Source organism: Haliotis rubra, unplaced genomic scaffold (genome assembly GCF_003918875.1).
Source record: "Haliotis rubra isolate DU_JTF1 unplaced genomic scaffold, ASM391887v1 Scf87, whole genome shotgun sequence".
NCBI lineage: Eukaryota > Metazoa > Mollusca > Gastropoda > Lepetellida > Haliotidae > Haliotis > Haliotis rubra.
Window position 1 is genome coordinate 1157780 of NW_025767601.1, and position 21933 is coordinate 1179712.

At 36.2% G+C, this 21933-nt stretch overlaps 1 protein-coding gene across 1 annotated transcript in view; it reads left to right on the forward strand.

The window, feature by feature from the left end:
* Positions 1-1833: 1833 nt before the first annotated feature.
* The window catches only part of LOC124263158 (procollagen C-endopeptidase enhancer 2-like), a 190865-nt gene continuing 170765 nt past the window's right edge, over positions 1834-21933 (forward strand). Inside the window, exon 1 of the mRNA XM_046697728.1 lies at positions 1834-2195. The gene's annotated coding sequence lies outside the window, so the exon portion shown is untranslated. The remainder of the gene's footprint in view (positions 2196-21933) is intronic.

The window sequence follows — 21933 nt, forward strand, 5'->3', positions numbered from 1 at the left end:
CTCTTGATATAGAATTATGCTCAAATCTTTAAAGGGCATTTAAAAGTGTAATGCATAAGAAAAGCAAGATTTATGGATGTCAACTTTTCAGAGTTATGCTTGCTACTTCATCAGGTGATGAAAGAGCAAGTATAAACTCCGAAACGCTGTGTTATTCACAATAATGAAGTTGACATCCATAAATCTTGCTTTTCTCAGAATAATGCTGAAACTGTGGACCACTGAATTGCAGAATAATGCTGAAACTATTGACCACTGAATTGCGGAGTAATGCTGATACTATTGACCACTGAATCGCAGAATAATGCTGATACTATTGACCAGAGGTATAAAACCACATTAACCACCTGTAACTGGAACAGGTGATTCAGCAACTGAATCATACAAAAGTCATTATGTATAGAACAGTACATTATCTTCCTCCTCCTTTTTTCGGTTGGCATTTTAAATATTATGTTATACATTAACAATTTGTTTCTTATAATCATGGAAAATCATTTTTGGAATAGGTAGAGCCATGCTTGTTGTAAGGCATGACTTAATGGATCACCTGGTCAAGCTGGCTGTGATGATACATGTCATTGTGACACCACAGCTTGAAGTGATGCTCATGACATCACTCACTGATACAGTCTTAAATCTTAACAGATAGGTGTCATATACCAAAGATAAGCCAAATTTTGAGGACCAAAAAAGCAATCTGTAGAAAGGGGTTGGCTTATCTACAGGTTACACTTTCTTTTAAGGGGTAAGAAAACGACATTGCTTTCCTTCATGTGAACCAATAAGAGAAGACGACTTTGTCAGTAAAGACATCAAATTTGCAGGTAGTTGAATTATTGCTGAGAATGACATTAAACCACAAATAAACAAGCATAACACGTGTAATAAAACTAAAGTAGCTCCTGTATATTTTCTGCTTGATATTTCTGTATGAAGTTAATCATCTTCATGTTATGGCTTGTTTCTGTAATACTAAGATATATCTTAAATCTATATTTTCACAATCTTATTTTTGATCCGACATAAAAGTATTTTGTGAGGCATTTTGTTTTAGAAGTATTGACATAACTCAAAACTTATTGCTTGTAATTAGCATAAAATGAGAAGATTACATCTATCTTTCAAACTGTAATTATCTCGGTGTTGTTAAGTCACACCCGATGGAGGTAACCCATGAAGTATATATTTACATCCTTCATAAACCTTGCTGAGTAGATGCTGTCCGTACTGGGCCTCGGCAGTGTGATTTGCAGCAGCTTTCACTGCTATACTTGACATTGGAAAAGCAAACAATTTTGCAGTCAAACTCTTTCATGGTTTAAGCAATATCAACAGGGTTGTTGAAGATATTTTGGATTCTGATTAAAAGAAAATAACCTTTGTCGCGACAAGTAGAATGATCAATGGCAATGAAGGTTTACATGTTTAGCTTGCTGTAGTATTAGATTAACACAAGTGGCTTAATGCTTGGTGTTTCTATTCAATTTCTTCAAGTTTTCATTCTTCAGAAAGTGATAGTTACTGCACATGTTGGGAGCGATTGATGTGGATGAACAAATACCCCTTGGGAGAATAGTTCTTGGGGCAGGAGGGTTAAGATGTTACCAAATACGTGAATAAGTGAATATGTTCCATATCAGCATTATTCAAACACAGTGTCTGCAACAGCCAACTTTCTCGGGGTTCGATAACGAATATCATTTCCTTGATGGTGGTGTGTTAAGGACTGAAGCAACTATCATTTTACTCTGAGGGTTTTCACTGACTTGCCGATCGGGAACGGATCAATACAGGGACGATGGTCAATGTACCAGCGTCTGTCCAGGAACCTCATAACAAAGACCAGACCACTGCCTGTCGTGCAATTCCTCACGACACAGCCAACTGTCTTGTACATTTCTGTTGGATCACCCTGCCATGGTATTAACCATGTCGCAGTTTCTCATCAGTGGCCTTGAATGAACGAACAGCTCTTGTTGCCACAGGCTTGAGGTTGTGGGAGAGTTTTAGATGTGAGCTTGTATTTGCATCGTACGTCTTCGTTAGTTGCATTGGTGTCTGTAGAGAAAGCCTTGTGGATGTAATGTGTCAGGGATTGCCGATCACATGACTGTGTATCTCGCGAGGACAGGGAGCTTATCCAGCGAGTTGGGATTACCAGAGTCGTGCAGACAATCTCTAGTCTTTATGAGGTAAGTCAGTTTCTTCACTCTCTTGTTCATTCCATGTATATTTCCTAATGCAGGGTCAATGTTTAAGCGATTATTTGCCCCAAACCAGGCTTCACCTCAGTAGTATAGCTATATTTCTTGATAGCTGAACTGATTTATTTGTTTCTGATTTTCTGAAGTGGATATTTATGACTGAATCACAACATTAGCTGTTGTCTGAAGCATTGACTCCACAACCATGGAACTAACAGAATGAATTAGTGTTTTTATCACTGTTTGATTGTTGATGCAAGTCTTGAATATACATGCCCTTCAATGACTGGGACTGCATGGTACAGTCAGGGTTGTCAGCATTCTTGTGTTGGTCAAGATTTAAGGATTACTTGTGGCTGTTTTTTCCCATTATTTTCACTTTAATATTTACAAATTGAAATCATACAAGTCAATATTTCTTAATATCCTTTGTGCAACTGATGGATTGTTAACTTGGAAATTTTCAGGTGAAGTCAAGATATTTTATAGATTGCAACATTTGTCTTCTGTTATGTTGTGCTAATGTCAAGCAGGATGATGCATTGCAGCATCATAATAGATTGAAGTAGTTGTCATCCATTAAATATCTTGTTATACTGTTGTTTGAGATTGGTATAAGGATCAATATGGAAACTCACATCATAGAGAATAAACAAGTTGCCTTACTGTTACCATTACCAACTAAAAATGCATATCAACTGTTTCACATATGTTTCTAATAACTACTTTTCTGTACTGTTTTCATTTAATTAAAAAAAAAACATCCTCATGCTTTAGCTGGCATTGCTCCATTTCACTAACTGCTAAAAACTGATATCTGAAGCCATCCAGTCATCAGTGAAAACACTTCCAGAAACGATAGTGAGTGCATTGGAGTTAGTTGTGTTCCATACATGCAAGTATCATGTTTGAATGCAATAGAAATAGTTTGATGAGCACAGGTCTTATTAATTCTGTCGAGGTACACATATTTTGTGTTAATTTGTTGGCAACAAGGAGAGCTGGCTTCAATACACTTCAGCCCTGTCAATCCAGACAGTACAACTTATAGTTAAATTGGCCAGATTAACTAATTTCTGGATTAATAGGTAATTGGTATGGATTAACATCCCACATGTCAGGTACATCAATTGTCTGCATAATGGGATGTCCACAATAACAAGATCCAGATTAACAAAGTTTTACTTTGTGTTGTTCCTTGTTTTTGCTACATTTTATTGCCTAGGTATGAGACAGACAGTAAGACGAGAACTGAAAACAGACCCTCACTGTGTCTACTGCTAATGTCTATGGAAGAGGAGGCACTACAGCTGCTAGTTCTCTTAAAGGGGCAGTAACAACTACAGTTTACAGTCCCTTCATTGAAACAAGCATTGTACGCTAGTTAACCATCATCTCTTGGTGAAAAGGACATATCTGAATTGTGGTGAGGAAATCTGTAATATGATAATCATATTTCAAAAGGTAATTGGTGGAGGATCTTGTGTTTTAGACACATGTGTGAGAGTGTTTATGTGCTGATGGTTTGTATGTGATGTTATGTATCTGTGGGGATGATGTTTACAATAGATGATGATGGTGATTATTATTTTATCATTGTAATGATAAATCAGTGATAATAATGTACAGGCAGTTCTTGGAGCCTGCTCATAATGAAGGCCATGATTATGATCATTATCATGATGATATTAGTTTTCATATTTAACCAGAAATTACCTATGTCTTAGACTAAACTACATTCTGCATATAGCAAAATAGTTTGGTATGTTGGTTGGTTGATTTTGACTAACAAAACACTAATTTCAAATGTCTGTATCTAATGAATATCTTTTCATGTAACTTTCGATGACCAGTGGTTGGTAGGAATGTATAATTGGTTTGTTTTAAGAATTCATCAGAAATAGTGTACAAAAGTGACATCAGTCATCAAGATAGATACACAGTCAAACATGGGCTTTAGGTTTGGCATAACGTTCTTGGGTAATGTTTATGGACTTCTTTATACAACAGTGAGTTAGAGCTCTGTCATATAGCTACGTCATCAAGTCAACCAGTGGTTAATAGTATGAATGTGGTGCTGGGCTGGAGATGAACAATCCCCAGGTGTGATGTAGTCAACACCGATCAGGACCCTCATTAAGCCATATCTCACAACAAGTGGGGAGTTGTGTGTCTAAACTCCCCACAGGGCTGTCTGTGAGATAATCCTTGGACTTGAACCTAACACAGTGGTGTGCTGAGTTTTGATCCCATTACATGGATAGTGACTTGGATGAAATGCTGAAGGACTTTTTAAGCTATACAGTTGTCAGCAATTTAAATTGTTATTTCTTTACCTTTTCCCAGTTTATTGAATATACATTGTTTTCCTTTCTACTCTTGACAACTTTGTTTCAATTGCATATATTTTGGAACATGTTCAAATTTTTCTTTTTCAAATAATGGTACCAGTTGTTTAGTTTAATGACAGCATTTGCCTTACATCTGAGAAAAATGAAGTGAGCTTGATAAGGTTACATCATTTGGGAATACATATTTGATATCTTCCAAAAAAATAACTCTAATGTTTCTAATAACATAATATTTTTTATGTTTAGATGCAGTTTGATTCCTATTATTGTGAACAGCATTATTTCAGTCTTTCCCTAGGGAATGACAGTTCAGTATTTGAAGTCAATTTTCAAATTTTCAGACTTTCACGGTATCTTGTGCAGATCCAGATTCTGTGTGCAATGCATTCCATCCCTACCCATTTATTCCAGCCCCACAGCTACCCTGGCACTTCCCTGGGGACAAAAGACTAGACTTCACACATTGTAAATATGGGGAATCAAACCTGGACCTTCAGCTTGATCAGCAAACACTTTAACCTCTAGGCTACCCCACCACCCCTGCTGATGCGGGAGACTAGATCAGAATGTACTTCATTACAAGTGACAAAAAAAATTACATCACCCGAACACACCCGGTGAAGTGCACGGGAAAAACGAATAGGTTTTGCATATATAAGACGGTGATCAGCGATACACGCCCATTCGCTCCTTTCTGCCATTCGGTTTCAGTTCGTGTTTAGACTACGAATGACTTAGATGTTAGATGTGTAGGTTCAATTGGCTATTGTGGCTACTGTGGTGTTAGGTTGTTGAACTTGCATTAGTGTGTTTAAGGGTTAGACAATTAGCGGTATTTAGCAGTTCGTTTCATCTCAAAGTTCATTTAGAATCACTTAAGAGAATCATGTTTAGTTCTTTGTAACTTTCATAGTTTTCTCACTTATAATAGTTATCACGTTTAGTTCCTTGTTTTAGGCCAAAAGGTAAGTTCGAAATTTTAGTTGATTAGGAATTCAGTTAATTTGCATAGCTCTGCCCAATCGTTTTATTTTCCACTGCGCAACATATATATTGATGTTTTCAACACAAAGATGATTTTTATTGTAAAACTACTTTTAGACAAATTGCCTAAAGAAATATTCGCTCTCATCTATCATTGGTATATTGACTTGTAGTCAGGACATATAACCAGCCATCCAGCCAGCTGTGTCCCTGATTATTCTGTGTTAACTACATCCACGGATGTGTCTGCAGTTTTTCTTTTCCGTAATTATTTTAACAAAACAAAATCATGCCTTTTTAGAACTTATACAATAAATGACGTTCTCCATGATTAAAATATATTTTCAGCAAAGTCATCTTTTTATATCTGAGAGGAAAGGAAAAGCTGTGTCATTTCCATTTTGATGAACAGCGAGAGGTCTCCTGTTTGATTTCAGTCTAAAAAACAAGCAGATTTAATGACATACACTGCGCTTGCTGACTAAAGGAAATTGTATCAGCATTATAGGAGGTGTCTGGGTCCCTAGGCATCAAATGTTTTTTTCTCATCTAGAATTCGTTAGAAAAACATTTCTTAGATTCATCAAACCATTAATCACAAGGTAGGACAAACTGAGGGACTCAAAATGTTTTGTTTCTATTAAAAATTCCACGTATGATAATTTGTCTGATTATTGATGCAGGTTACAAACTGCGGACTTGTTCGATGTTTTCATATGATAGAAATATTGGATTTTGTCTGTATATAGTGGCTTGATATGACAGGGACCGTTATGCCAAGGATGTTGGTTTAATGAAACTCCATGTGTGACCCAGGGTGATGACAAGTGTCTGTTATGTCAAGGTTGTTGGTTTAATGAGGCTCTATGTGTGACCCAGGGTGATGACAAGTGTCTGTTATGTTAAGGTTATTGGTTTAATGAGGCTCTATGTGTGACCCAGGGTGATCTCAAGTGTCTGTTATGTTAAGGTTGTTGGTTTAATGAGGCTCTATGTGTGACCCAGGGTGATGACAAGTGTCTGTTATGTTAAGGTTATTGGTTTAATGAGGCTCTATGTGTGACCCAGGGTGATGTCAAGTGTCTGTTCTGTTAAGGTTATTGGTTTAATGAGGCTCTGTGTGTGACCAAGGGTGATGTCAAGTGTCTGTTATGTTAAGGTTGTTGGTTTAATGAAACTCCATGTGTGACCCAGGGTGACAAGTGTCTGTTATGTCAAGGTTGTTGGTTTAATGAGGCTCTATGTGTGACCCAGGGTGATGACAAGTGTCTGTTATGTTAAGGTTATTGGTTTAATGAGGCTCTATGTGTGACCCAGGGTGATCTCAAGTGTCTGTTCTGTTAAGGTTGTTGGTTTAATGAGGCTCTATGTGTGACCCAAGGTGATGTCAAGTGTCTGTTATGTTAAGGTTGTTGGTTTAATGAGGCTCTATGTGTGACCCAGGATGATCTCAAGTATCTGTTATGTTAAGGTTGTTGGTTGAATGAGGCTCTATGTGTGACCCAGGGTGATGACAAGTATCTGTCACATGTCAGTATGCATCAACTGGTCATTGACTATCTATTCCTTGAGGCATCCTGCAACCAAATATGGATCATAAAATTGCTGCCATTACGATTCCACCATCTCAGTGTTTGAATGTAATGGTGCATTTCATGTCATGATGGGAGTCTTGGTGCCACAGTTCCGAAGCATCCTGGAAGTTGGGTCATGCAGGTATGGGCGTATGGATCTGAACTTTCTTATTTAGTCTTTCATGTTTGGTTCAATGGATATTTATCCTTGGAATGCTAACTGCAAGGTTACAAGTTGAGAAAACCTTTACTTTGATTGTAGCAGACATTTGGATCTCACATCAACTCTATGCAGCAATTTATTGGGGCTTTCTCAAATGTCTGTACTCATGCCAAAGTTTATTGCATATTTTTATAAGATTTCCCCAGTTGAAACAAAAATGGTTGACGTTTGCGGCTATAATCATTATAACTAATGTATTGCATTCCAAAGGTGGACCGTTAAATCTTCAAATTGAAATCATTTAAGGAAATATGGATATTAAAATTCCAATCTGGGAAATTAATTTTTTTAGTCTCACTTTGCATGACACAGGCACTTAGTTAAATGTAGACAGATCCCTGTTTTGGCCATGAGTTGTGTGTCAGGGGAACTGGATCAGCAGCAGCCAAAGCTTTCTGAAGAAGCCTGCAAACTACCATCCCCTCTTCCAGTCAGTCTACATATGTCCATCAAGCCAGTATCGCCTTGATTGACTTTCCACCCACGATACTGGCAGCTGCCCCAGGGTAGTTGGGTTCTGCTGTAGAGGCATTAGACCTCCATCACTGAGACTCTGTTAATGTACAACACAGTTGAGCTTCTAGGTCAGCTTCATATCAGATGTGGAGGTGATGAGGATGCCTTCAGAGCCTGGTTTAGTCTGAAATATTTACTCAATATCACATCAAAAGAGTTTATTTGTAATTACTCATTACCCAAGATGTAAAACATGTGATATTAAAGACAGGTGGAACCTTTGTATACTCTGAACAATTCAGTTTAAGACTGAATATGTTGTGACGGAGAAGTGGGATAAGCTTTACACCAAATATTGACCACACAATATCATAACAATACCCCACAAAATGTTCATAATTCCAGATTCCATTTGTTGGTCAGATGTCACATATTCCCGGTAAATACTGTTCTTGGTTAACTGGTTGAAGGTCATGCACTTTGGTCAGTTTTAACCAGTGTTATATAATGCACATTGATACATGTCATGAAGATGACTTACAGTAATGCTACAGGTCCTCCTATGTGTTAGCACAGAGCCAGGCTGCAGGCTGAGGACATTGTGTTACATACTCCAGCTGTACCATTGATGCCTGTAGATAAGGGAGTCTGACAGAGGCTTGTGGTAGATTGCAGGAACAATGATCGACATCCTCCATGACACCCGGTCAGCCTGGTCCCAATTGTTTCCACCTTATCATCATTAGTCGGCTCTCACCACAAGTATGGAGCTCCGGGATCTATCCTGCTCGGGAGTCATCAGAGAGCACAGGCTGTCCGCTATCCACAACACATGAAGCGACAGATACCACTGGTCTGATAGGCGCTGTGTTAGTATTGGACTTATACTGGCTGCTTTCAGAGCTGTTTGTGTAGCAGTTAGCTCTGGGCTGGAATTCTTATTGAAACAGATATGGCCTTGACGTCTCCACTGTGGTCCAAAGAGGAATTAGTTTGTTAACTTTTTGTTAACTTCTCTAGCATTAAGTCAAAGTATATATGATTGCTTTTAAGTGACTGTGTGGTCCAGCTGTAGAAATCATGCCGTATGTGAATTCATCTTTCTCTGTCCATGGAAAGCAATGGCGTCTCTGAAATTGAGGCCTCTTGGAGGCTGAAGTATACTCTTGCCACGCTATGAAAACTCACCAACCACAAAAATAATACAGGCTACACTTTGTTCTAACAAAACACTTTCCATATAATTTTATCATGTGACCAGTTTCTTTTGTCGTATGTAATACATTACTGTTAATGTTTTAGATTATTATTGAAGAAATGTTTTGTATGTAATTTCTGACCCTGAGAATAAAGCCTTCATAGACTTGCTGCACAGATTCTCATCATCCTAATCTCAGTATCAGAATTTATTTGTCCAAATAAAGTGACAGAAACAGAGCATGAAATGTATTTAAAGTTTCCAAAATCAGGTGTATCTTTATTTCAAGTGAACCAGGCTAATTGTTTTGTGAAACAGTCTGTAAACCATTGAATTTATGCTGTTTGGCCTGATGTTATAGGAGGACGGTGTTTTAGGAATTAAGGAGTGGCTATATGTTGTCATGATTTGATGACTGGATCTGTAAATGTATGAAACATTATTGCATATGATGTTATCATTTAATCTCAAATCATTCTAAAAAATGTCACATATAAAGTCACAATAAAAAGACAATAGAAGTCCCAGTATGTTTTCAGATTTATCAATTTCCTCATATCACTTTTAGTGTCAGGGTTCGAAATACCCCATATATTAACGTGCCATGGCACAGTAAATATTGAAATGGCACGGATGAAAAATGTTCTCAGTGCCCTTATGGCACGCCTAATTTTGTAGACACATAACTCACCTTTAGTCATTTAATCCCGAAAGACATTGCCCTGGAAATCACTGGCACTGGAATTATGATAGATGTAAAGAAATCTGGTTGTTTTAGAGGGAGTACTGATAGTTTGGTTATCAAAGAGGAAATTGTGTATTCTAAAAACATGTGGGCACACCTGATTTCTGAAAGGCACATTTAAAATATTTGCCTGGTGCCCTAAGGCACACTTAGAGAAAAAAGTATTTCTATCCCTGAGTGTGATATCACATGTTCCATGGTAACAATACACCGAGTAGAGCCAGGTATGTCAGGCAGGCTATTAACTCACAGTGTAGTTAGACAGGGTATAGCATTAACATCTTGTAACGATTAACTCCCATCAAAGCTAATATTTCTTGGAACATATTAATAAGGGTCACCTTTCGCTCAAGAATTTCTGCCAGTCTGAGGCTCTCTCTGTGACTTCATTGTAAAACAGTTGTCATACATACTGCAGTTATATTTATTTTACACAGAGTATGTTGAAGTTATGTTATTGGTTGACATTTTGGATCCTTTTATTTAAAAAGAATATGTTTCTTTTATATTTTCATAGCTCCATGGATGGACATGGAATCTCGTGTTGTAACTGTATATGAATACCGAGATAAAGGTTGAAGATTTACTTGCCGTCATGTCGCATACTTCTGTCCATTAATGTTTTCCATGACTTGACTGTGATGTTTATTTAATCTGTCAACAGTAATACTCAGACAGACAGTATGGTCGAGTGGGTGAGTGATTGTTATAACCTGACTTGTCCACAAGAAGTCTTGACAATGAACAAAGGGTTGTCGATAGCATGACTAACATCAAGGTAAAATGACAACATCAAAATGTCAAAGATTCTAAAGATACATATATCGCTAAGTTCAACAATAGGTAAGTCTGTCTAATATCTCTATATGTTTTCTGTTGGAATCGTTCATATGAAAATCAAAACAGGTTCTGTAGCTCACTTATCGGTTTGGGTTTTGTAGAAGCTACTTGATCCATGTAATTTAAATGTGTGTGGAATCTTGAGTATATGTGGAATCTTTCTTTACTTATTTCTTTATTCTCCAAGTCTGTCATCTTCTTCTCCAAACATGAAAGAGAGATTTAAACAAATTATATCAAACATAAGAAAACTAAATATGTTTACACAGATCTATCCTTATGTGACAAAAATCATAACCATCACTGTATATTGTATGAACCAATATGTGGTGACACAACCTCACAATATCCATTTATGAAATATTGCTTCAATATGCAGCATGTGGTTCTCAGAATCTTCACAAATCATAACCAATGTAAAATGATGCTATGCTACATTGTGTCCTTTGCCAACTGAGCCACAGCCTTAAAGCATATGGATTGACTATTCCTTGCCATCATGTGTTCCTGTTGGGGGATTAAGGCAGATAATCATACAGAACGCTGTGTAATGGAGAGGATATGCAGCATTTGGAAGCAGCAAGGCTTTAGTTGCAGATAACTGCTATCATTACCGAAACCTTGATGTGTTTATGGTGTCTTGGATTTATCTCTTGATTTAAGACTCTTCCGGGCATTGTCATGTTCTCTGGGTCATTCCAGGACAACCTGTTCAGGTTCCACTGTTCAGAACACTGAGCTACAAAATGATTAGAAGTATTGCTATAGAAATAAAAGAAAAAATCTTTTCTCAGTTGTGTTGGTTGTGATGGTAATTGTGGGGCTATTATGAGTAAATGGTTGTATTTAAAAATAGATTTTCAGTTACCCTCATTAGAATATTCCATTATGAGGATTTCAAATTGATGAAAGCATCATTTGCAGCTTAGTTACACATCCTTTCTAGGCTATGGTCGACTTTAATTTGAGTGTCAGTTAACACACAGGGATATAGTGGACTAACTGATAGATGGACTTGACAATGCTTCTGATTATGTGGAGACTTAAAGTCAAGAAACAGAGAACAATGTGAATCATTATGTTTTATTACCTTGACAATGACAACTCCAGAATTGCTGACGTGATGAATACATTCAAATAGTCCCAATGATTCTGTGATATAACTATGTTCCTAAATAGCCAATATTTTTAAGGCTCATTAAATTCAGATCTGGGGGAACTTCTTAAAATCAAATCAACAGAAGTAAAATGAGCAACTGGAAGATATCATCTCGTGCCATGTTAATAGTAGCAGTGATTTAAAGATGCAGGGCTGTTGTGTGATGTATACAGATGGGGATGCAGGGAGACTGACACTAAGCAGACAGCTACAGAGGGTGTTGCTTTGCTTTGTCACAAGCCTAATGCAATGGAGAAGGAACACTGTGGGGATGTAATGGCAGTAACGGGAGAAGCGGTACATCATGAATATGGTACAAAGCATAATAGAGGTTGAAGCAGGGATAAATTAATTAGGAGATTTCCATTCTTGTGTGCCTCACTTGATAAGTGACGTTTATAAATGGATTATGGTCATGGCACAACAATTTATATTCTAACAACCACTGTTTCATATTCTGAGCAGCAGGGGAGCAGGAGTCTGGGATGTTTATCAAAAGTTAGTTAAAAATCTAGAAAATGAAAGAAAATTATGCTTGAATCAGGTTTAATAAAGTAATTCTTCCAACATGTTTGGTGTCCACAAATTTGTTTTGGAATAAATTAGAGTGTGTGTTGAAACTGTGAACCTACAAGTATTTTTGTCTCTAACAAAACCCACCCTATATATTAGATTTCAAATTACCTACAAAATGGCAGTTATCAGAATGAAAAAACAACCCATATTGATAACTGTCTAAAAATTGGAACCTATGGTTCAAAGACATTTGAATCTTGGACAGATAGCTGGAACAGACAGCTGGAATGCATATTTCATTTCTTGTCACATGTACATTTTTTTAAAGAAATTCATGTTTAGTTCCCTATATTCATTACCCAAAATTTCTGTCAATTAATATTTAGTTCCCCACATAATACATGAAGTAAAATTAACATTTTGTTCATTTAGTTGATGTTACACAACCAGCTGTATTCAATGTAAAGTTTAGATTTCTGAAGGAAATAAAGAACTTGTGATACTGTAAGAGAGACAAATTACCAACTTTCTTTCAAACTGTTTCCTGGAATTTATCAAAATCCCCAGAACCATAATTATTCCCATTGTAACAGCATGACATCCCAAAGAAGCTCTGATATTTGATTAGGCAAAGTTATGTCAATATTCGTGCAATGTTTATACTGCAATTTAAAAAGTCAATTTCCTGTCTGTATTTCCGTTTCCATTCCTTTGTGATTATGTGTGTATGAATTAAACAGGCAAGAGTTTTTGCTGAATAGAAAATATTTTGTTTGTTTTTTGTCAATATAGAATATTTATGATCACAAAGATTGAAGCTGATTAAGGCAAATGTGGTTGCAAGTCTGCAGCTTCGGTACCAAGTATATTTTAATTGTCTTTTAAATCCATTAGTAAGCTTCATGAATGCTAACATGAAAACAATAATTCAGTGTAATGTTGTTAGGAATGTGTGAAAGGGATCATCATTGGTTAAATTTGGCTTTGATTGACTCAGTAAAAACTGATCTTAGAATTTAAGAATGCATGTTTGTCAACAGTCACATGCTTTACACACAAGCTCCTACTCTGTCAAGTTCTTTGGAGATGTCACATAAATGATGATGTAATCTACCTTCTGTTAATGTTGTCCAAATGATGTGTACATCTGTATGTCTTTACATCACAATATTTATTTGTATGTAAAGACACAATTCAGTGAATCATCTTAGTTATCCTTGTCCACCAACCAGTGGATCTTAGATATGCTGTAATATGTCTACAGAGAAATAGAACAAGTATATATGGATGACAATAACTTTAACTCTAGAACATGATGTTTCGATACAGGTTCTTGTATCGTTTTCAAGTATCATACTTGAAAGTGATACAAGAGCCTGTACCGAAACATCATGCTCTAGAATTAAAGATGTTGTCATCCATAATATACTTGTTCTATCTGACTTGCAACTTCTAAAATGCCACTCAAAGAAGTCTACAGAGAAGTAATGATTCTATTTGCCATGGAACAAGTTTAAATTAATTGGTGGAAATGGTATTCAGAAAGTAATGAATGAATTCTGTTAAAATTGTTTCCATGTTCATTGATCTAATACCTTTGGGATGGTCACAATGTAGCACCTTAAAGTAAGGTTAGCAGTAAGGACACAATGTAGCACCTTAAAGTAAGGTTAGCAGTAAGGACACAATGTAGCACCTCAAAGTAAGGTTAGCAGTAAGGACACAATGTAGAACCTCAAAGTAAGGTTAGCAGTAAGGACACAATGTAGTACCTCAAAGTAAGGTTAGCAGTAAGGACACAAGGTTAGAAGTAAGGACACAAATGTAGTACCTCAAAGTAAGGTTAGCAGTAAGGACACAATGTAGTACCTCAAAGTAAGGTTAGCAGTAAGGACACAATGTAGTACCTCAAAGTAAGGTTAGCAGTAAGGACACAATGTAGTACCTCAAAGTAAGGTTAGAAGTAAGGACACAATGTAGAACCTCAAAGTAAGGTTAGCAGTAAGGACACAATGTAGAGCCTCAAAGTAAGGTTAGAAGTAAGGACACAATGTAGAACCTCAAAGTAAGGTTAGAAGTAAGGACACAATGTAGTACCTCAAAGTAAGGTTAGAAGTAAGGACACAATGTAGAACCTCAAAGTAAGGTTAGACACAATGTAGTACCCTCAAAGTAAGGTTAGAAGTAAGGTCACAATGTAGTACCTCAAAGTAAGTATGGTTAGAAGTAAGGACACAATGTAAGCCTCAAAGTAAGGTTAGAAGTAAGGACACAATGTAGTACCTCAAAGTAAGGTTAGAAGTAAGGACACAATGTAGTAACCTCAAAGTAAGGTTAGAAGTAAGGACACAATGTAGTACCTCAAAGTAAGGTTAGAAGTAAGGACACAATGTAGTACCTCAAAGTAAGGTTAGCAGTAAGGACACAATGTAGTACCTCAAAGTAAGGTTAGAAGTAAGGACACAATGTAGTACCTCAAAGTAAGGTTAGAAGTAAGGACACAATGTAGTACCTCAAAGTAAGGTTAGAAGTAAGGACACAATGTAGAACCCTCAAAGTAAGTAAGGACACAATGTAGAACCTCAAAGTAAGGTTAGAAGAACCTCAAAGTAGGACACAATGTAGTACCTCAAAGTAAGGTTAGAAGTAAGGACACAATGTAGTACCTCAAAGTAAGGTTAGAAGTAAGGACACAATGTAGTACCTCAAAGTAAGGTTAGAGGTAAGGACACAATGTAGTACCTCAAAGTAAGGTTGGAAGTAAGGACACAATGTAGTACCTCAAAGTAAGGTTAGCAGTAAGGACACAATGTAGTACCTCAAAGTAAGGTTAGCAGTAAGGACACAATGTAGCACCTCAAAGTAAGGTAAATGGCTGAAGTTTTGAAGTGATGGGATCAGTGTGATGAAAGATGTCTTAGTTATACAGGATTTGGTACATCAGCAAGAAGACAGTATTGGTCACTGGATGTTATGACCAAGAGAAATGCTCTCAAGCCCAAGTAACAGGTCTCCCATGGGAGGAAGTGCTTTATGACTTTATCAAATGGCAAATCTGTAGCTTGAATTATGAGCCATTATGAATAAAACGTGGTCCCTGTTGAATCAAGGGGCTGAAAACGCCCGAGGTAGTGGTATAGCAGTTTGCATTATTGCAAATGTCAAGATGAGGCATTGCACCTCAGAAAGATGAATTTCATGGAATTTATTGTGTCAAGAGTTCACTGACAGCTTGATCAAAAAAAGCATATTACAGGGTCAAGTTTCTCCAAAATCAAATTGTGTATCATAAAAGAAACATATTCCCGGGGGATCAAAGTAATGCATCAGACATCCAAAGATGATAGAATATTTTTCGGTAACAGAACAAACACACATTAATGTTTGTACGTCCATATATGTAATAAAATAAACAATCATTTCAGTAATCATCTTGCTTTGTATGATCTTTATTTACAACATTTTGTATGAACTTGAAATACTATGCACTCAATGACATCTTTAAGTCAGTCAGCCATTGTGATTCCTGGAGGACTCTCGCTGTGGAGCTACTAGCTCGTCTCAGCAATATAAACAAGGTTTATGCAGAACCTACTGCAAGATATGACTGATCTGATAGGATGATACATTTCTTATTGCTGATCGTATTGATTATCAGTTTTGACTGTGACATTTTTTTAATTATCATGATTGATGGCTGCAATTCCAATTTTGATCAGTTCTTCCCTGAAAATGGTATGGTTGCAAGAAAAATGCACTTGCTGGCATAGTAAATATGAATTCAAGAACTCTTTGAATCTATGAAACAAATGTCTGTACATGTGGATATTGTATTGTGTATGCGTGAAATCGAAGTATTTAAAACAATGCTTGATATGGTATTTTCTTGTACTAAAACATTGCATGTAACTTGGTTGAATCAACTACTGTCACATTTGTATAAACCTGGTTGGAATATTCATTAGATTGCTATTCCTAGTTCAGCCTCTATTGATGTGGTCCATTATGTTCAAATCCCATCTATTCTGTCATTTTCTTTTGTTTTAACAATCCCTTCTAGAAGCACATAAAAATAGATCAAAGGACCTTTTATGTTTTTCCCCAGAAATTGTACTTTATGAGTCAAAAACAACATTGTGAAGTGTTAAATATGACTTTTGTCTTCTAAATATGGAATACATTTATTCATTAAGACTTTAAGTTACCAAAATATTTTTTGCGTCAATCATTTTTAGAACCCCACACATCTTTTGAATATTATCGGGTTTGACAGGCTGATCTTTGATCAATGTCATTTAATTTTTTTCTGTTATTAATGCTAGATCTATTTTCAGAATGTCCATTTAACTGAATAAATATTGGTTATGGGCTGTAATAACTTCTGATTTCACAACTGTGTTGACATCGCAGTAAATCTGCAGAAATGTGGTGAATATTGATGAATAAAGAGTTACCAAAAAGGATTTCATATAATTGTGATTGTTTTGATTTTTTTAGCTAGTGTAACGGTGCATTGGATAATGGGCCATTGTATATCGATGTTTAGCTTCCAGTTATAAATAATTGATAGCTGACCAAAATGTGCTGACTATGCATTTCTGAATTGACGCATGACCCCTGTGATGTTTTGTGTTTTGCTTAATGATGCAACTGTGGTTTGTCCCACGATGCTGTTTTGAACTAGCTCATCCATCAAACGTTTTGACATGCGAAGGGAGCAGAATATAGTGTGATACAGTATCGTTTGTAGTTCACGTTTCCAAAGGCCAAAGATCTCAGCAGTGGTGTCTCTTCAATCTGCTAACAGAATTCCAATCCAGTCTTCAGTATGGACACCTAGATGACCATATTGAAAATTTTATTTTTTTGGACAATGTTTGGCCATTTCAGTTATGTAATCAGGAATACATTCATCCTTTGGTGTATGGGAGATGTAAAGATTGTTTTCAGCCATATTCTGATTTGTTGGTAATTCTATGAGCCTTAAACTTAACATACCTTATTTTGTCATTTTTGACATCCTGAACCAACAGTATCTGAAATTATATATGAATGATCCCAGTTCATGACTACCAGTAAATCAACTGTACAGAATTGTCATTTGTTTGAAAACATGACGGCCAGTATTTCCTCCTAATTCAGGTGAACTTCAGAATGATACCGTTCCATTTCTTTTGCAGACTATGATTTTCTCTGCTTGCTAAATTTGTATTTACATTTTTATCCACATGAATTCACATGTCCAACAGGCTCTGATTTATCAGTGTCATGAATTGAATCTTCTCTCAACTTCCAGATTTGACGGTAGATTTTATGTACATGTACATACTAAATTTGGATTGTTTCTTTCCACTTGAAATTACATGACAAACATACGCTGATATCATTATAATATAATTGATGGATTGGAGTGCTGAACTGGAACACCAAGCTGACCTAGATCTTAGCAGACAATATTATGCTTTTATTTAAGATGTTTCTGATAATGAAGTAGATCTGTTCTTTATTTGTATTTGAACCTGGAGTTTCTGCTAACCTATATTTATCTTACAATGTATCCTTACCCAGAATAAGGAGTATCTGCTTTAACCTTTAGCCTGCTGAATTAATTTCAGCCTAAGGCGTTGTAAACAGGGTGGGTGATTTGAAACAGTTGGTGTGTCATTAATTAAGGGACAACTGAAAAAATATTTGGCACATTAATACTAGATAGAAAAATGAACATTATTATCTAAAAATATCCTGATAATTTCAAACATACAGAGGTTAATGACAAGGCAAACATAAATAATGTAAATGTTCCTGAATTTACGTGAATTACTTGAATGACAGTGGAATGCGTTTCATATAAGGAACCTGAATAAATCGTTCAATTAGCACAAACCGATTTCAATATTCTTATTTCCGATATCTCATAATTATCTGACTTTAAATTTGTATATTTGTATCGGCAATTATCAGCGTGACGACAAAATAACTGATTCTTCTGTCATAATTTAGTGCTGATTGATACACACCTTAAATTGTGAACTTGAACCATGGTCAAACAGAAGGCAAGGGAGTACTATGTTTTCAATTGACAGGTCCATAAGTTGTGCCCCTACCATTCCACCATGCTAGAGACTGAGGTGCTACATGCTCACCACACTGTTACAACCCACAAGCAAACATATGGTTCAGACAAACCTGGACACAGATTCAAACCACATACTGGCTTAGGGTTAGCTTATGGCCCATGGTCCTCTTGCATGTCAAAGACAAGTGAGTGAGTTTAGTTTTACGCCACACTCAGCAATATTCCAGCTATATGGCGGCGGTCTGTAAATAATCGAGTCTGGACCAGACAATCCAGTGATCAACAGCATGAGCATCGATCTGGGCAATTGGGAACCGATGACATGTGTCAACCAAGTCAGCGAGCCTGACCACCCGATCCCGTTAGTCGCCTCTTACGACAAGCATGGGTTACAAAAGGTTCATTCTAACCCGGACCTTCACGGGTCTCAAAGACAAGCTTTGTCATGGACAAATAGAGAAAAGATATCAGGAGGAATAAAAGAAAGATATTAACTTGACATTCTAAGAGAATGATAAATGACTTTAATAGCTGATATTAAACCCAAATACAAAAGGAGACTTGAACTTTTACATTTTACCTGCTTCAAGTAATTTGGAAGATATTATCGTAATAATGTTTATTAAAATGTCAGATCAAATAGAAGACAAAGAGGTATGATTACCATGTAATTATCCAACTTGACATTTTATAATCCTTTATTCTGATTGTTCTGCAAGCAATATTGAATATTTCTTAGAAACACTGCATCAGTTATAAAATAAATGTATTTGAACATTTGTTTCTTTCAGTTTTCAAAATATTAATCTTAATCATTGAAGTTTAATTGGATTCTAGATTATATGATAGTACAATCTGATGAAAACTGATATCCTCATCAGGGTTTCATGTTTGATGTTAATTAGATATGCAACCTTTTGTCCTCTTGTGTGCGGAATGTTATTACTTCAGAAGAATGACTTCTTTGATTTGCTTTCTAGAAGTTGAGGAGATGAGGAATGAGGACAGTTTTTATGGATATACAACTTGTTTATTCTGTAAAGGTGATGTTTTAACATAGATGTCACCACTTGCTTGACAACGACATTAGAATCTATGTCCAAACGTTGCCTATACAGATTAAAGAAGTTATATGTCCATAAAGATTGTCCTCATTCTTTATCAGAAGAATGTTGTGTTCATCACAGAATGTTGTGTTCATCACAGGTATAAACTCTGTAAGGACTATTGGTTCATTGTCTTCATGGTGATCTGTTTAAATTAGTGTAATTTGATTTGAAACCTCTAAATTGTAGTATTCTTTGAAAATGTTGTAATCAATAAAATGTTTAGCTCACCAGATTGAAATATGAGTGACCTTAGTTGTTCCCCAACATTAGCGTCATATCGCTTCCATCAGCGTCACCTTTACTCTGCCATTTTCCTTCAAAATGTAATGATGTTTGGACTCTTGATTTGACCTTGAACTCAATTCTCTCAAAATAAATGGTTGCAAATTGTGTGATGAAGCTGCATAATATTCAACAAAAAATTCTATTCTTAAGAAACATTCTTAGAATGCTTCAACTTGTAAATGAAAACCCCAGTCTCAAGTCTGTGTTAACGACAGTGTTTGTTTCTAATTTTTCTTGGGATCTGCTGTACCAAATGTTTTAAAAGGCAAAATAAATGCTTCATAAGTTTGAAGTATTGAGTGAAATCATCAAAATTCACAATTTCATAATGTTGTGTATATATATGAAAGGAAAAAAAAAGAAGCTAACTTTTTTCATGTATACAGCCTGAAGTGTTTGGGAACATTGCTGAACTCAGTCAGGCATAACGTCAAGGTCAAGGTCTTAACAAAGATGATGTTGACTAAACCGTATGGATTCATTTCCTTTAAAAGTATTCATATTTTTTACTTTCCTCATCATCCTTACAATGATCAGGCTTTAATAAAGTTTAGTAAGAGTTCAAGGTCACAAGGAAAAGGTGACATTTGTTTTTCTCTTTCTGCATGCCTTAAGGGAAACATTTCTCCAGTTTATAGATTCAATTGTTGATCAAACTACAGTATTTGTTTTACTTTTCCAAATCAGACAAAGTGAATTTTATCTTGTGTTATGTAATGTATCTAGTTAGCCCCAAATAAGGGGGAAAAGTCTGGTAATGGTCATGTTTCATGTAGCCATAATTGTGCAATGGACTCATTTATTTTTGTGGAAAGTTTTTTTGTGTGTAGATTTTTGTTCACGGAAGTCACTTCAAGTACAAGAGGTCAGTGAAGGGTAATGTAGACAATAGACCTCCATGCGTTGCTCTCATTCATCAGCTGCAGGAAGACATGATAACAGAAGGTCCTGTTGAGATCATATGCCAATCAGAATCATTGCCACGCTTTTCCTGATTTGTAAGAATTCACAAAGAGACTGATTTTCTTGGGTAATTAATTTGATACTATTACTGTATCGGAGGATTTCGAGAAAGAGCTTGATTTTTTACCTCTTACAATGATAGAATTATTGAATGAAATTGAATTTGTGATTGTTCAGGTAAAAGGGTTGCTTCTGTTGTACTGTTCATGTTCTAGCAAGTGGGCTATGATGAACATGTGAATGTAGACATTCCTCATTCACTAACCTAGTACATTTAATAAGTACTCCATGATCATCACAACCACTTGCCCATAGTACTCAAATATGTGGAAAGATGCACGTACACACCACACACAAACACACACAAAACTCTCACACACAACTCACATCCACATAAACACATACAGACACACTCACTGTTTCATGCACACGCACAAGCACACGCACATCTCATGAAGACATACCTATGAGGAAAGTATTACAAATAGATCAAGTGTTGTAATGTATGTTTTGTCAGTCATAACTGAAGGTAAGGTTACTATGTTATGTATATTATTCTCACATTTTGTCTTATTCTAATTAGAAATACTCATATTTTCTGAAACCAACATCATAACAGGTGAATTATCTCATCATAAAAATTTGACCTGCCTTGCTAAACTCAGTTACAATCGATTGATTCAAGTCTCAAGCACACCAGGCTAAACTTGACAGTAGACTAGGAGCTCTTGACTTTAAGAAAATGTACCAGATAAACACCTTTAGATACCCTTAGAAGATGTAGAGCTCATTTAGTCTTACAACAATCATTTCAAGTTGATCCACATTCCGGTTGGCAGAGATTTTCTTGAACCCATCTGCATTACTTGTACACTTGACAGAATCCTTCCTCCTCAAGCCTTCAAGGATGCCAATCGTATTAGACAGTACAGGCTAAATGTGTCATCCTATTGAAAATAGAAACCTTTTAGAAGATGATCCAATTCTTTCTGGTTCAAATGGCATTTTCATTGAAGTAAAATAATCTCTCTTGAAAGAATTTGTAAGTCACAAAGTGAATGTATTGGGAGTTGTGAAAACCTCTTGTCTGTGTGGGCGTAGAAACATCTGTGTACATGTTGGCATTGTTAGGCGAGGAGCTGAATGGTGTGTGTGTGTTGTGTTGTGTGTGTGGTTTGTGTGTGTGTGGTGTGTGTGCATGCGTGTGCGAACACCTGGTATCATCACTATTTGATAATGATTCATAA